The following is a 16,997-nucleotide window of genomic DNA, read 5'->3' on the forward strand; positions in this document are numbered from 1 at the left end:
GAGGAGGGGAGGGGATGTGGGGGGAAGGATGGGGCTGGTGGTTGCAGTCCTATGACGCTGCCATTGGTGCTGCCCCGTCCTTACCCAGAGGTGGGCACAGGGATAGGGGGGGGGGGGGAGTGGGAGGGTCTTTGGAGCTGCAGACAGAAATGTAGAAAAACGAATGCTCAACATTTAATCATTTCACATAAAGAGCAATAAGCAGAGAAATGTCCATATTCCCAACCAGTTTCCATCCTAACAATCGCTCCCCCCTCACAGCTCCCCTCCTCGGGGCCAACACGAAGCGGCTCCGTGTCGGCTTCACGCAGCTCCGGGAGCTCCGCACGGGGACAGACCGGGATAAGGAAAACGGGAGTTGGGGACTCCACCTGCGGGGCAGGAGCTCAGCACGCGCTGCTGCCGATTTGAGCCAAGCAAGAACCGAAGGCGCCCGCCTGACTCTCTGCCAGGCTTGAACACGTCTCGACCCGCGGGATCAGTCCCTCTCTTTCGGGGCTGCTCGGCTCAGCCAGGAGCTGCTCCCGGAGGCCGGGCGGGTCCCGCTGCTTGTGGTCAGCCGCCGCTTCTCACAGCCCAGCAGTGCCCCACTGCAATGACGGAGGACGGCTCAGTTCCCTCTCCGGAGGACAGACTGGATTCTGATGGGGACGGACGGGGCCGACGGCGGTGCCCCTGCGCCGCCCTCCCCTGACCGTCCGGCATCCCCGAGGCACGGGGCAGGCGGCGGCGGGGACGTGGGGCGGCGGAGCACCGCTTTCGTCGCACGGAACCCCGCAGCTCCACCATCGCGCCGGCGCCATCATGGCGGCTCCGGGTCCGCGGCCGCCCCTCCTGCTCCGCGATCCCATTGGTTGGTCCGCCAAGGGGGGCGGGCACTCCGCGCGGGGGCCTTTCCCTCCGTCGTCGCACCATCGTTGCGTCATCACCGCGCGCGTCCCGGATGGCCCCAGCCTGGCTGTCCACGGTGCTGCCCGCCGCCATGCGCCTGCTCCGCTTCCACAGCCCCGGGGCGGCCGGGCCCCGGCTGGGGCTGGAGGAGGAGGGGGAGGAGGAGGGGGAGGAGGAGAAGGAGAAGGAGAAAGAAGGAGAGGAGAAGGAGGGCGGGGATGTGGTGGACCTCAGCGAGTCCGAGCCCGCCCTGCCCCGCTCCATGCGTGAAAATGCGTGAAAATGAATTACTTCTGTGGGACGGTCCTGATTCAGCTGACAATGCTGCAGGAATCATACAGCCTTCATGCAGCACATGAGGAGCTTGTTGTTGCAAAGCGAGTGCTTTGCATCACTCTGACGTTCTGCCATGGACTCTTCTTCCTAGTTTTTGATGTATATGGAGGCATTGCTAAGGAGGACATAACAGGCAGCATTAAATCCGAGGTGTCAGGAGACCTGGAAGATGCTTTGCTGGCTGTGGGTGAGTGCTCTGCTTTTAAACCTTGTCTACAAAGTAATGAAATGATGAGAGGTGCTGTGAGTTCCCTTGATTGGCTGTTACATAGTTTCAGACGTGGTTTGTCTTTGGTTACGGGCACAAAGCCAGGCTGGGTGGGACCTGGAGCACCCTGGTGTAGAGGGAGGTGTCCCTGGCGATTGCAGGGAGGTTGGAACAAGATGATCTTAGGGGTCCCTTCCAACCCAAACCATTCTATGATTCTATGCTTTACAGACCCAATTGGGTGAGAAGGTGTTGTGCTTTACAGTACAGCGTGCTTGGCCAAAGGATGCTTGGGCAGCAGAGGTTTGCTGTCAGGAGGCATGGAAGCCTTCCCGCAAATACTGCTGTGCACCAGGCACAGAGACGTCAGCTCCCAGCGTGTCACTGACTGTGGATGCCTGCACTGCACCTGCTGTTTGCTAGCCTGGAGTTGCATCTTGACAGAAGAAACAGCTGCACCGTGAAAGTGCTGCACAGCGATGTGGAAAACCTCCTGCTTTTCTGACCTTAATTCTCTTGTTCTTGTCTCTCCTTACAGTAAAGTGTGTGTGAAACAAGCCTGCGTACTTTGCTGAAAGACTGTATAAATCCATGAAGGTAAACAGATTGTGGAGTAAGATTGCTTGCTTCTTTCTCGCATTTTCATGCTCGAGTCAGCAGCATCATGGCAATCATGAGACGGGAGCTGCAGCCAGTCAGGAAACTGGCTTTTCTAGGAAAGCTCAGGCTTTTCTGCACATCGGGGCAATAGTCATACTCAGGAGCAGGCTGCTAATGGATCGCTCCATTAAGGCAGAAATGCTGTAACTAAGAACAGCTCCTGCACAAGACCGGGCACTGAGGCCTTTGTGTCTGTCGGTGATTCTCCAGAAGGTTCTGTGTTAGCTGTACGTGGTTGCTTTGCTTCCTAGGGCCTGGGAACAGATGGCAACACTCTGATCAGAGTGGTGGTGTTCCGCCTCAAGATAGATATACTGGATATCGGAAGAGAGCTCCTGACTATGTATGGGAAGTCTCTCTACTCCTTCATTAAGGTAAACTTGTTGATCTTAGACACAAAAAAGTGGGATTTGCTGTGTGCTTTTAAGGGGATGATCCCCCCTTGACACCTGTTGGGTATTTTAGAGTGGCTGAGATTAGGCAGACATTACAAAGACATACTGAAAATGTTCCTGAATCTTCTTAAATTGTCTAGAAGAATACAAGCACTGCAAAAGAATTCTGTGTCTTAAGAAGAATTCTGCTTCAGTAGAACTTAAAAATTATTCATATTCCTTTTTTTTTCCTTTCTCAGTAAGTCAGTTTGCTCTGGCCTTCTCTCTTCCTCTCTTCTACTTTCTGTTTTTCTGCACTCTTCTCCCTTTTCTCTGCACCATTCCTTCCCTTCTTCCTGCATCTGCCCTTCCCTCTTCTGCTGTTCCCTCTGTTCTCCTCGCTCTCTCTTTCTTTCCCTTGCCATTTTTAGATCAGCTCTCCTTACGCGTATCCTCTCTTCCGTTTTGCCCTCTTTCTTCCCCCCCTCTCATTCATCACTCTTCTGTTCTTCCCCGTTACAAGCTCCTCTTCCCTTTTTTCTTTGTTCTGCTCGATCTTTTCTCTCCTCTCCTTCTCTGCTCTCCTCTTTATTGTCCCTGCTCCTCTCTCTGTCCCCCACTTTTCCCTTCTTTCTTCTCATTTATTCACCTTTGTATTCCCAGGGAGACTGCTCAGGAGACTACAGGAACGTTCTGCTGAAGCTCTGTGGCAGTGAGGATCGAAGGATTCCTGGGGTATGTCCCGCGTTATGGGAAGGAGGGGATCATAAGGATTTCTCTCAGGTTTTTGTTTGTTTGTTTGTTTGTTTGTTTCTCTCATTAATTACTATGAGTAGTGATTTTGATTAATTAATTCTCTGGGTGGGTAATGGCAGTTCCGTTTTACCCTAGTAAAAAAAAGCCTTGTTTTACTAGCTTTAACCAAATCTATTTTGACTTTGTTATTTCCTTGCAAGCTGTCCTTCTCTTCTGCATTTACCAGTAAATCCTGTCAAATGAAGCAAATTTGGATGCAGAATGTAGGAATTTGCAGAGGGAGGAATTAACTTTGTCATTATATGGAGAGAATGCAGCCTGGCTTCAGCTTTTGGAAGATAATGAAACCCCTCCAAAAGAACCCATCTAAAGTACAATCAGTGTTGATGTCATAGTGGTCTTTTCCAACCTAGATGATTCTAGGGTCACCAAATCCAACCCCAACCCATTCCCACCATGCCCACTAACCATGTCCATCAGTGCCGCACCTCCATGGTCCTTGCAAAGCTCTAACTTGACAACTTGCTCTCTGAGTGTGGAGCACAAACAGCCGTGCTGCACTTCGTGTGTATGTTGCCTGTAGGTCTGGAGTTGGGAAAGCTGCCCCAGTGACTGCAGAAGGAACTTCAGCTGCGTTATCATAGAATCGTAGAATGGCCTGGGTTGAAAAGGACCACAATGCTCATCCAGTTCCAACCCCCCTGTTATGTGCAGGGTCGCCAACCAGCAGACCAGGCTGCCCAGAGCCACATCCAGCCTGGCCTTGAATGCCTCCAGGGATGGGGCATCCACAACCTCCTTGGGCAACCTGTTCCAGTGTGTCACCACCCTCTGGGTGAAAAACTTCTTCCTGATATCCAACCTAAACCTCGCCTGTCTCAGTTTAAAACCATTCCCCCTTGTCCTATCACTATCCACCCTTGTAAACAGCTGCTCCCCCCTGTTTGTATGCTCGCTTCAAGTACTGGAAGGCCACAATGAGGTCTCCCCGGAGCCATCTCTTCTCCAAAACTAAGTAAGCCTAGTTCCCTCAACTTTTCTTCATAAGAGAGGTGCTCCAGCCCTCTGATCATCTCAGTGGCCCTCCTCTGGACCCGCTCCAAGAGCTCCACATCCTTCCTGTGCTGGGGGCCCCAGGCCTGGTCTCAGTACTTCCAGATGGGGCCTCACAAGAGCTGAGTAGAGGGGCACAATCACCTCCCTCTCCCTGCTGGCCACCCCTTTTTTAATGCAGCCCAGAACACAGTTCCACCGTTACAGTGGGACAGAAACCACTCCCCACACCCTCACCTAGAGGCTTGTGGTCCTGGCGGATGTGGGAAGCCTGACCACCCGTGAAGACTGAGGCAAAGCGCTCATTGAGTACCTCAGCTTTTTCTATGTCTGGGGAAGCCAGCTCCCCATTGCCTTTCATCAGAGGGGGAGCACTTTCCTTGGCCTGTCTCTTCCTGCCTATGTACCTGTAGAACCCCTTCTTGTTATCTTTCACATCCCTTGACAAGTTCAGCTCCATCTGCTCCTTGGCTTTCGTAATCCTGTCTCTACACACACGGACAACAGCCCTGTATTCCTCCCAGGATACACAACCCTGCTTCCACCTTCTGTACAGTTCCCCCCTTTTCTCTCAGTTTAAGCTGCAGGTCCTTACACAGCCACGACCGTCACCTGCCTCCCCTGCTTGACTTCTGCTGGATGATGGAGAGCCATTGTGCTCTCAGAAGGGTGTCCTTCAAGAGCTGCCAGCTCTGTTCTGTACCCATGCCCTTAAGGACCGTTTCCCAGCGGGTCCCATCCAGCAGTTCCTTGAGCAGCCGGAAGTTTGCTCTCCTAAAGCACAGGGTCCTAGCTCTGCTTTTTGCCAGGCCCGCATTCTTCACGATCACAAATTCTACCAAGGCCTGGTCACTGCAGCCCAGGCTGCCTCCAGTCTTAACCTCTCTAATGCTCTCCTCTTCATTAATGAGCACCCAGTCCAGTAAGGCTTCACCTCGGGTTGGTCCATCTATTACCCGGACCAGGAAGCTGTCCTCAACAGACTCCAGGAATCTCCCAGATTGTCTGCCACCCGCCATGCCACTATCCCAGCAGATATCTGGGTGGTTGAAATCCCCCATCAGGACAAGAGCCCGCGAGCGCGACACCTCCTGCAGCTGAAGCAAGAAGGCCTTGTCCACAGCCTCCTCCTGATCTGATGGCCTGTAGCAGACCCCAGCCACTAGATGCCCTTTGCTGGACCGATCCTTGATTTTCACCCACAAGCTCTCGACCTGATCGTGGCTGTTCCTCAGACACAGTTCTTCACAATCTATCCACTTCCTAACATAGAGAGCAACTCCGGTCACCCCTCATACCCTGTCTATCCCTTCTGACAAGCCTGTAGTCCTCAATCAGGAGATTCCAATTGTGGGATTCATCCCACCATGTTTCCATGATAGCAATTAGATCATACTTTCCCAATTGCACCACGGCTTCTAGCTCCTCCTGTTTATTTCCCATGCTGTGTGCATTGGTATAGAGGCACTTCAGCTTGGCTATTGGCCTCATTGCCTTATCAGAGGAGCCCTCCCTAAAACCTCCAGGGCAAGACTGGGCTTTTCCCTTACCACCTCCCAAGGTGAAAGCATTCCTGTGGTCTTCTCTGTCACCCAGTACATCCCCTTCCCCCACCATCTCTAGTTTAAAGCCCTGCTAACCAGCCCAGCCAACTTGTTCCCAAGAATATTTGTAGCCCTTCTAGTCAGTCAGCTCCCATTCGCTGTCAGCATTCCCCCTTTCTCAAGGCTGCGTCCCAAGCCTGGTTACAGGTCATAGTCTTGGTCTGTCTGCCTTGACTGGTGGGAGTGTAAATTTGTGTGTCAAGCCTTTGCTCTCAATTAATTGCTGCCATTGGAACGGCACCTATTAAAGCAGGACCTGTCCATAAAGCGTGTGGTCAGCACTGCCTGATGCCTCATCCTAAGCTGCCTTGTTATGGGGTCACATACCAAATGTGCCAGCACCGTCTGCTGGGACTCCTGGATAACACTGCTGTTAGAAACTCTGCTTTTGGTTGGTGCCTTTGTGTGATGTGAAATTCCCTACCAACCTCTGAAATAGAGCTTTCTCCTAAGCCCTACGCTCCTGTCTGCTAAGCTGTGCATTCTTATCACTGCAGAGTGTGGTTCTTGTTTGCTTTTGCAGGTGTTTGTAACTGTTGGTGAATAACGCTCTGAAGGCATCACAGACTGCCTGCTTGTCTCTGCAGTGCTCGGGGCTGTTCTGAGCTGCAGGCTCGCTGCAGCCCCGTGGCATAGCCTTGCATCTGGTGACGGACTGAAGCTGGAGAATCCTGGCAGCAGAGGACGCTCCTGTCCCACAGAAGGGCTCACAGCTCCACCGCAGCTCCACCGACCTCAGTGCTGGTGAGGAGGCTGAGATGCCTCCAAGTGATGAATGCAGTCCACCCAACCTTACACCTCGTGTGGTTCACTGTGCGAGGCGACCAGGAAGAAAGGTGGGCACAGGTAATACTGCATCAAAAGCAACTGCAGAGCTCTCAGGCTGGTAGTCCAGGGTGTGGGGGCCCAGGTGGTGCTGTGGGACAGGTGTGAAAGGAGGGCACTGGTGGTGCGTGCCAGTCCTTGGCTGCAGGACTGGTGCTGGTGGCAGGGCCTTGGGTTTGTGTCTGCAGGACCTATTTGCAGATTGGTGTCTGCTTGGAAGGGATGGGACCCACCTCCCTAAGGGAGGTGAGGATATTTTCACCAGTAGGATGGCAGCTTCACAAGGGAGGCTTTAACCTAAGAATGGTGAGGGCTTTTGATCACAGGGATGGGGTGATGTGAGGGAGAGGGACCAGAAAATCAGCACTTGCAGGGTTGCAAGGAAATGCCTGAAGGCACTGCTATGGGGAGATCCCCCAAAGCTCCAGAGGAGGTTGTGGTGGGTAACGGGGGGAGGCTGCTTGGATTTGTGCAGAGGGAGAGCTGGAGAGAGAAATAGATGGACAGAGGGATCAACAGAGGAGAGAACTGTTGGTTGGATGGATGGATGGATGGATGGATGGATGGACGGACGGACGGACGGATGGATGGATGGATGGATGGATGGATGGAAAAACGGATTGAAGGATCATTGGATGGACGGAACGATTGTTGGATGAAAGGGTGGATGTAAATACAGGTGGGTGGAGAGATCAACAGGAAAATATGATTTCTGCCTCAAAGACCAGTGTGCCCCCAGGCCCCACTCCCTCCATGGGGACCAGTGGGGGTGGCCCTGGGGGTACAGAACCCACGTCCCATTGGCTGGAGCCACTCTCTTGGCTGCTACAGAACCCAGAACCTTTGGAGGAGGCTCAGTTCCATGGCTCTGGCATGGGGAGTGCTGGATCCCTGGATCCTCTGTCCATTTGGGATGGGGTGATGGGGTCTGTGGTGCAGGATGGATCTTGGGTATGGTGGTCTGTTGCCCCCTTTTAGTGGGATGTGGGGTGAGAGAAGTCCTTGCCGTATGGGTCCCCTTCTTACAGGAGGGATTGGGCTCTATGGAGTAGAATGGGTCAGTGAGGTCCGTTGCCCACCTACCAGGTTTACGGGGTCCAGTGGGGCAGGGAGGGGTCCCAAACCCCTCAGTTGGATGCCCTGTTTAAGGTGGGAAGGAAGATAATGAGGTAAAGCGGGGCAGAGGGAGGGCCCCCTCCTTGCCCCTCCCCTTCATTGCTGTGATGTCAGTGGGGTAACAGCAGTTCTCAGGGTAACTGTCCCAACCCCAAACCATCCTAGACTCCTCTCTGATCAGCTGTGAAGATGGTGCCTTGTGGCCTTGTTCCCATCTGGGATGGATCGTTCTACAATGCTGTGTGTCCCATTGGGCCAAAAGTACTTACTGGTTTGGTGCTGAAATCCAACTCCATCCCTCACCAGCTGTATTCCCAAGGAATCCTCCTTCCCCATCCTCCCCAAGCTCCCAACTTCTATCTCCAACTGATGTGCAGAAATCAAACTCTATAACCACAGAGTAGTTATAAAGCAGGTATGTTTAATCAGCGCTGCACACACGCTGGATGCAGAGGGGGTATTCCCACCTAGCCTGCATACCGGAGGGCAAGCAAGGCACATACTTAAAGAACAAGCTGCTTACATATGCATTAGGATAAGGATAGGATAAGGGGGAATATGTGGAGTCATTCATGCATCTACTTACAAGGTGGGTCATCCCATTATGTGCTCCAAATACAAGGTTGAATTTTGGTCCTAAAATAATAGTGCTGTTAGCAGCAGCTTCCTCACCTGCCCCTAAGCAAATGGGCTCCCTCTGACCGCTTTTATGTTTGTGCTGAGCAGGTCAATTTAGTGACGGGACCCCAAAGCATGGTACGTCCATCCCTGCCTTTGGTAGTCATGTGCAGATCCAGCAGTCAGAGAAGTTTGAAGTCTTAGCACAGTTACTAATTACACTGTAAAAGGAGCTCTCTTCCCAGGCCAGAACACCTCCCGCGTCCATTGAGATAAAGCAAATTAGTAACCAGCTCATCTTGTCTCGATGAGTTTAACTTTTGACGGTGCACTTTCCTTGGCAGACCAAGTAGTTCCCCGGCATCTTGGAATAACCTCCTGCAACAATACTTACCTCACATGCCTTATTAGTCCTACGAGGGAATGCCTCCAGCCACCCTAAAAAGCTATCAGGACCAACATACAGCAATATGCCCCCCCGCCCCCCCCGCCTTTTCTTGGGAGTTCTGAGAAATCAATTTGCCATTGTTGCCCTGGCAGGTTCCCTTTCCCAGTAGGCCCACTTGTACCCTGTTCCTGGTACTAGGATTGTACTTGGTAGTCTCTGTTCCCGCAGTATGTTTTCTTATCTTCCCTTAGAACCAATTTCCATACAATACTAACGGGCACAACAATGTGTCCATCTGGGCGTGAACCCATCTGTCAAGCTTGCTCTCTTCCCTTCTAAACCACTAATTAGATTCCTATCCTCCGTAGGATATTTTACAGGTTCTGACTCAGGTTCCGAGATTTTAAGTTTACCGTCTGGAATTAAAGCCTTCTTCAACTGCCTGTTCTGCCACCTGATCCGCCATCTTATCTCCAGTTTCCCGTACAGTGCTACCTTTCTGATGTCCTTTACAGAGTATAATAGCCATGCTCTTTGGTAGGCGTACATCATACTGAATGTTTTCCTTGTGTGTGAGCAATCCTTGCTCTTTCCAGATGGCACTATGAGCGTGTTCCACCCCAAAAGCATGTTTAGCATCTGACCATGTATTTAAGGCTCTTGTCAAGGCAGTTATTGCAGCCTTCTGAGCCAAGTCCCCACAGGCAATGGTTGTTCGATTACCTGGTCAGTAGCAGTTACTGCATATCCTGCCTTACGGTTGCCTTGTCTCACAACACTGCTTCTGTCGGATGAACCCAGGAATCCTCAGCACTGTCCAATGGTTCCTCCTGTAGGTCTGGCCGACTGGCACAGTCAGTCTCCAAGCAGTCGCACGCTGCCGGTTTGGAGGTAGCTCTGTGTTGGTGTTAGAAGCATGGAATGGCCTGGGTTGAGAAGGACCTCAAAGATCGTCCAGTTCCAACCCCCTGCTATGTGCAGGGTCACCAACCGACGGACCAGGCTGCCCAGAGCCTTGTCTTGAAGAAGATTGTTTTTAGGAGAACAAAAACTTTGGATCACCTTTCAAATACAGAGAAAAAAATAACGCTGTATTATTTTTTTGTTTTATTTTCCTGTTGTTATGATCAGGTAAAGAGACAGACATATCACATCTCAGAAATGGCTTTACTTCAGTGGCCTTAAATGGTCCCTCTGTGATCATTATTTTCTTATTGAATCGCTGTCAGACACAGCTGGTGGATTTTTGGACGTGCAGTTTGGAGTTCCTGGCTAAAATGAACCACATGAATACGGATTACGGATATTCTTATCTCAGCACGCTTTTGAGATGGAGCATTCAAATTACAAGACCTTCAGTCTGCTGTTTTAATCTGACCCAGAAGGAAAACTTCACTACAGTTCGTTTCCTTGATTCCCGTGCAATTTTATTTTGGAACTGAAGCTCAATCGGATTTAAACAACTTTTTTGAAAGTCTGTAATGAAAGTTGCATTTTTGCTTACACGTAGCCGCTTTGACCCACGGTGAATGGAAGTCATAAAGCAGGGTATAAAGGGAGTTTCTAAATTGCCTGTTGTTGAGGCCATTGAAGGCAACAGGAGAGTCCAGAATGTGACCTTTGAGAGCAAATTTGCCTCTGCTTCTTACTGAATTTTGTGTTGCGTTTTTCTGTATATATATTTTTTTGACTCAGAAATACAAATTATAATGAAGGTGAGGCACTTCACAATACATTTGGCTTCAGCATTGCTGAATATACATTTGTATATGTATATATATATGTATATATATATGTATATATATATGTATGTATATATGTATATATGCATTGTACAGCAAAACATTTCAGAATCTGCAGAACGTTGCTAATAACTGCAGTGGAACAGGGAGGAATAGTGAAAACAGATTTCTGCTTTGAATGCTTTCAAATTTAATAATTAATGCATTTTATTTTTACTTGTATAGGATTATCATGAACTCTAGATAGGTAGTTACATTTGAAAATGCTAAGTGAGATAGCAAAACTGAATCATAAACACAGGAAACAGATTCTGCACTCATTTGCTTGCATTTCTGTCCTGCTGGCATGCTCTTTGTACTTTCTACCATTTCAGAATCACAGGAGCTAAAATAGTCTGTGAAAGAAGAGTCCAAATCCTTGCCTTTGGAAGGCCCAGCTCGTTACCCAACTCCTGAGCAAAGAAAAAGAAGAATAAAGGCTTCAGTCACCACACATACTCACACTGGGAGGTGGGAGTGGGAGGGAGGTGGGAGGTGAAAGGAGGGATGGAGAAGAGGACGGATGGACAACGTGGAAGTAGAGAGGGATGGATAGGGGGAGGGATGGAGAACGAGGAAGGAGGGAGGGACACGCACCGGGCCACGTGCTTGGCTCACAAAGGTGACACCATCCTCCTTGTTGCAGACTTCAGCCTCAGCGTGACTGTCAGCCCTGTGGACACGCTGGCTGTCACTGTGCCCACCGTCTGCCACAACATCACCTGCAGCCTCTGTGGAACTTCAATGGCCGTCTCCACACCGACCGCCTCATCCAGAGCAGCACTGCCACGGGTCACCGCCTCAGTCCCGGTCCCAGGTGTCCCCTGTGCCGGCAATCCCCCAGCAGTGAGTGAGTGGGCAGTGGACACAACCTGGGCTTCTCGCCGGGCCCTGCACGGGTGGTGGCAGTGTTCCAGGGGCACCGCCTCCGGCCCCACCCATCCCTCTCCAAAAACGAGCTGATGCTGTTCTCCTGGTTTGAGCGGCTGTGTACGGACTGTGCGACTGCCCGAGGGGAACCTTCCAACCTACTGCCTGAACTGAACTGAACTGAACTTCGGTGTCACGAGCACGGCTGCAGATATGCAGTAACCGGACTGAAACTGCAACTATCGGAAGACCCACATGCAGAACAAACCGTACAGTGCACAGAATTCAGTGCACTTCATCACTGCAGTGATGAAGGAACTCGGCAACGGGGCCGCTGTTGTGTTTTGGTAACAGTGAGGAGGCACCAGCAACGAGCTGTGGATTGGCTGCCCCCCCTGCGCTGCACTGTGCATTCACGCGCTGGCCACGCGTAGAGTGCGTGATCCGGCTCAGGGCATACAGACATGTCAGGAGGGCAGCAGGGTGAGGTAACTCAGGCAGAGGACACCGCTGCCTCCATGGGGATGCCCGCAAGGCCCTGAGCCAACCAGTCCCTCCCCTTACAGCCAATCCGAGCTGTGCTGGCTGATGGTCCTTTTGGGACCTCTTGGCGGATCGGTAGCTGTGCACTGCAGTGCTTAAACGCTCGCTTTGGCCGACTGTGTGTGTGAGCGTGTGTTCTGTGCAGTGCCTCATCCCCGCGTCCCAACACCCCGACGCAGCGGTGCTCCGTGCCGTCCTGCAGGCTGCTGTGCAGCGCGCAGTGCTGCAGAGCTGTACTTCCCGGCCCTGTGCTCTCCAGCAGTCTCGTGTGAGTTCTGCCTCCCCAGAAAACTCTTCTGGGGCAGTGCTGGTGCACCCCTGTGCACGCACACGCGTGTGAAAAAGCAAGCACTGACATGCACACACCCCTGTACGTGCACACGCACGTGTATCCACACACCTGCACACACCCACAGGCAAACACGTGCACACATGTGCAAGAACACCTTTGCTGACATCCATGAGCACACATACATCTACATGCATGTACACACGTGTGCAAAATGACACATCCATGTTCAAGCACAGCGATCTGTACGCACACATTTCAAGCCTACCTTTGCACACACATGCACATCCTTTGCACTCCTGTGTGCAAACAGCCACATGCGTGCATGAACACGTGCGGTTCAACCCTATGGCGTATTTGTGGTCAAGCTGTGCGACCCTGCCCTTGCACAAACCCATGTGCAGACATTGCAACCGCATCCCTCTGCACATAGCTGTGCAAGCCCATATTTGCACACACATATGAACACACACCCACATGGGCCACCTTTGCAAGCTCACTCGCAAACAGCACCTTGCATGCCTCCATTTGCATGCAGACGTGCAAGCACAGCCTTGCACACGCATATGAATGCGCATGTGTGCAGAACCATACACACAAGTGCAAAGATGTACTCCCACACGTACCTGTGCAGTCACACACATGCAAGCACATCCTTGCACACCCGTGTGCACACACCATCCGTACGCATGCAAAGGTATGCAAAACCATGCAGCCATGTGCAAAGACCCCGATGCTCCTAACCATGATTATGCAGACATACATGTAAATGCAGACACGTGTGCAACGCAACCCTTTTGCACACTCACATGCAAATACCATCCTGGAAACATCTAGCTGCGTGTGCACGTGTGCAGCCCCACCTCTTTGCACACCCCTGAGCACGCACACATGCAAGTCCCTCCTTGCACACAAACACGTGCATGCACACACTTGTGTAACCCCATCCATTTGCATAGCACTGTGCACACGTACATGTATGCAACCTTCTGTCTACCTCCATGCACAGACACCCATGTGCACCAGCCAGACCCCTTTGCGCACCCTCGTTTGCTTTCACAAGCATATGCAACCCCATTCCTTTGCACATGCATGGGCAAATATCTTGAAGAAGACATCCGATTACACATTGCACGTGTGCAACCCCACACTTTTGAGCTCCCCTGGGCAAACACACACATGTGCCACCTTGTTCACACACTTCCCACATGCTCATACGCACCTGCGCACTCCCACCCCTTTGCACAACAGTGCACACACACGTCTAAATCGACCCTTGCACACACCCACGTGCACGCACACACCTGCAAGCCCGTCCTTGCCCAAAACCACTTCTATGCACACACTTGTGCATCCCCACCCCTTTGCACACCCCTGCGTACAGGCACGTGTGCAACCCTTCCTTGCACTCACGACTTGCGTGCACAAACCTGTACCACCCCGCCCTTGCGCACTCACCCACATGTGCAACCCCAACACTTTGCACAGCCCTGTGAATGCACGCACCTGCGCAACCCCACCAGTTTGTTAACCCTTGCACACACACGTGTGCAACTCCATCCTTACACTCTCCATGTGCTTACTCACAGCTGTGTAACCCCTCCCCTTGTGCACCCCAGTGTACACAAAACATGTGCAACCCCACCCTTGCGCACACCCACACACACACACACACACACACGTGCCTGCCTGCCTTGGCTGGCTGTCTGTCTGTCTGTCCCAGGGTACGTTGGATCCGACAGTCAGGATGCCTCAGGAGCAGAGGCAAGAAAACCACGCACCCAGAGCAGAACACAGAGGTAGGAATTTTATTCAACAGCCTCACACGGACACACAAACAAACACCTATTGTAGACAACCCCGTGAGAGACAGCAAACTGCCCAAAGGAAAGAAAGGACCACAGCAGCAGTGGATGCGATGGGCAATGCCAGCACAACGGCCCCTGCTGCAAAGGGCACGTTTCCTCTCTCCTGCTTTGATTCTCCCCAGGGTCTGCAGCGTTTGTTCCACTGAACGCCGTCCCCTCTCGTCCACTGTGTCATACAAAGCCAAAGTGGAACACCTGCAAGCAAAACAAATCTTTGCACAAACAAGATGAACAACCAGGTCAGCTCTCTCCACAAAACAAGCTCTCCATGGCTACAGCTAAATATCAATTCCCCTAAAAATGGCAAAATTCTTTCTTCCATCCCAGGATCACTAATCAGTCAGAGGCATGCACACACTCCTACAGCAGTAAAAATTTTCAGATTTGCGTTATGAAATATGTTGCAATCCATTAGTATAATTATTAGCATTATTAGCTCATTTCATTCCTCATTTCACAATTTTTTTTTTATTTTTAAAAAACACTTCCAAGTCCCTAACCTCCTCCGCCCTTTGCCTTCCTCCACAGAGATGCTTGCTTCTGGCCAGCACCCTGCCCGGTGCCTAGCCCACACACCTCATCTCTTGGGGAGATAGCAAGGTGGCCTGTAGCTACCCACACCTCCTCCCGGGCATGGCTTCTCAGCTTTGCTTCAAGCCCCAGAACCCAAAGGAGCTCCTCTTACCTTTTGGCCCACGTTCTTCTCCTCCCGCGCAGCTCCTGTGGCAAGCAGGGGCACAGCTCTGGACAGATTCCTCCATTCCTGCAAGGTTGCTTTTTGTCATTCTTTGCCTTCTTTTGCTTTGCTCTCTTTTGCTGTGCTATGCCTAGCTTTCCTACTTGCTTGCTCTGTATTTACATGCATTGCTTTTTACTTGTTATTCTCTTTTTTCCTCTGTTTCATTATTTTCCCTTCAACCCTCCCCTTCCCTCACCCTACCTCCAATTTTTCCTTCCACCCTCTCCCCCCCCCCCCGTCCACCCACGCCCCCACTTACTCACCCCTCCTCCCCCCCCCCCTCCCTCCCCCCTCTTGCCCCCCTCACCCCCCTCTAGCCCCACCGCTTTCCCCACTGCTCCTCCCCCTCTCCCCCCACTCCTTCACTTCCCCTCCCCTCCCCTCTCTTTTCTCCTTCCACTACCATTCCCCCTTGCTTTAAGGGAAACTTACCTTTCCTGCTCTTCACTGACTTCTTGATTCTCGTGGCTTTGGCTGCTATTTTGCCTTGCTTTGCTCTGCTGTGCTATGCACTGCTTTCTCTGTATTTCTTGCCATCCACTCCTTCCTTCGAGTTATTCTTTACTTTTTGACTTGGCTTTTTTCTTCTTTTCTCTTTACCTTTCTTCTTTTGTCATTATTCGTTTTTCCTTTTGTTTTTCTTTTTTTCATCTACTATTTTTTTCTTTTCTATTTTTACTTTTGTCTTTTTTTCATATTTTCTCTGTCCTCTTTTTTATTTCTTTTCTTTTTTTCTTTCTCTTTTATCTTTTTTCTTTTTTTATCTTTTCTCTTTTTACTCTTTTTGTTCATTTTTTTCTTTTTTTCTTTTCATTTTTTTTCTCTTTTTCTTATTTTTCTTTTCTTTTTTCCTCTTTTTTTTCAATTTTTTTTCTTATTTTTCTTTCTTTTTTCATCATAGGTTTTGTTTTACTTCAGCCCTCCCCTCAGCCCTTCCCTCCGCTCTGCTCTTCACCCATCCCCTCCCCATCCCCATCCCTTCTTTCTCCCTTACCCCCCCCTTTCCCTTGCCTTTGCCTCCATTACCTTGCCTGCCCTTCACTTACCTTCTCCTCACTTCCTGCTTCTTGATGCTCTGGGCTTTTGCTGCTACTCACGCCAAACCTCAACACTTGCCTACTCTGCTTGCTGCTCTGCCAAGTTGCTCTCTACTCTGCTCGCAGCTTCACGCCTACTGCCTGCCCTTCTCTATCCCCTTCTCGTGCCCTTCAGGCTTTTCCTCCCCTTGCTGAGCAAGGCCATGCCCGGTAGCTACCCTTGAACCTCCTCCGCCTTTGCCTTCCTCCACAGAGATGCTTGCTCTGGCCAGCACCCTGCCCGGTGCCTAGCCCACACACCTCATCTCTTGGGGAGATAGCAAGGGGCCTGTAGCTACCCACACCTCCTCCGGGCATGGCTTCTCAGCTTTGCTTCAAGCCCAGAACCCAAAGGAGCTCCTCTTACCTTTTGGCCCACGTTCTTCTCCTCCCGCGCAGCTCCTGTGGCAAGCAGGGGCACAGCTCTGGACAGATTCCTCCATTCCTGCAAGGTTGCTTTTTGTCATTCTTTGCCTTCTTTTGCTTTGCTCTCTTTTGCTGTGCTATGCCTAGCTTTTACTTGCTTGCTCTGTATTTACATGCATTGCTTTTTACTTGTTATTCTCTTTTTTCCTCTGTTTCATTATTTTCCCTTCAACCTCCCCTTCCCTCACCCCTACCTCCAATTTTTCCTTCCCACCCTCTCCCCCCCCCCCACCCCGTCACCCACGCCCCACTTACTCACCCCCTCCCCCACCCCTCCTCCCTCCCCCGCTTGCCCCCCTCACCCCCCTTCTAGCCCACCGCTTTTCCCCACTGCTTCCTCCCCTCTCCCCCACTCTCTTCACTTCCCCTCCCCTCCCCTCTCTTTTCTCCCTTCACTACCATTCCCCCTTGCTTTAAGGGGAACTTACCTCCTGCTCTTCACTGACTTCTTGATTCTCGTGGCTGGGCTGCTATTGTGCCTTGCTTTGCTCTGGCTGTGCTATGCACGGCGGTCTCTTCTATGTCGAGCCATCCACGCCTTCCTTCGAGGATGTCTTTACTTTTGACTTGGCTTTT

The 16,997-nt window shown here is 51.3% G+C and overlaps 1 protein-coding gene and 2 long non-coding RNA genes across 5 annotated transcripts in view; 1 reads left to right on the forward strand and 2 right to left on the reverse strand.

Annotated features, from left to right (window-relative positions):
• Positions 1 to 16,997, reverse strand: part of LOC121106444 (protein MANBAL-like) — a 176,242-nt gene that overhangs the window by 94,846 nt on the left and 64,399 nt on the right. The gene's annotated exons all lie outside the window — the stretch shown is intronic.
• The window catches only part of LOC777017, a 515,269-nt gene that overhangs the window by 83,510 nt on the left and 414,762 nt on the right, over positions 1 to 16,997 (reverse strand). The window lies entirely within an intron of this gene.
• On the forward strand, positions 931 to 12,140 carry LOC107049798. 3 transcript variants are annotated; one of them, XR_005860700.2, is made up of 8 exons: positions 931 to 1,414; positions 1,974 to 2,032; positions 2,347 to 2,469; positions 3,133 to 3,204; positions 6,406 to 6,718; positions 9,198 to 10,544; positions 10,946 to 11,081; positions 11,257 to 12,140. It is a non-coding gene; the product is annotated as an uncharacterized LOC107049798 (long non-coding RNA). The 3 variants fall into 3 exon arrangements; XR_003075914.3 differs by having other exon boundaries at positions 6,406 to 6,728; positions 9,198 to 11,081; XR_005860699.2 differs by having other exon boundaries at positions 9,198 to 11,081.

The sequence above is a fragment of the Gallus gallus genome, chromosome 6 (assembly GCF_016699485.2).
Source record: "Gallus gallus isolate bGalGal1 chromosome 6, bGalGal1.mat.broiler.GRCg7b, whole genome shotgun sequence".
Lineage (NCBI taxonomy): Eukaryota > Metazoa > Chordata > Aves > Galliformes > Phasianidae > Gallus > Gallus gallus.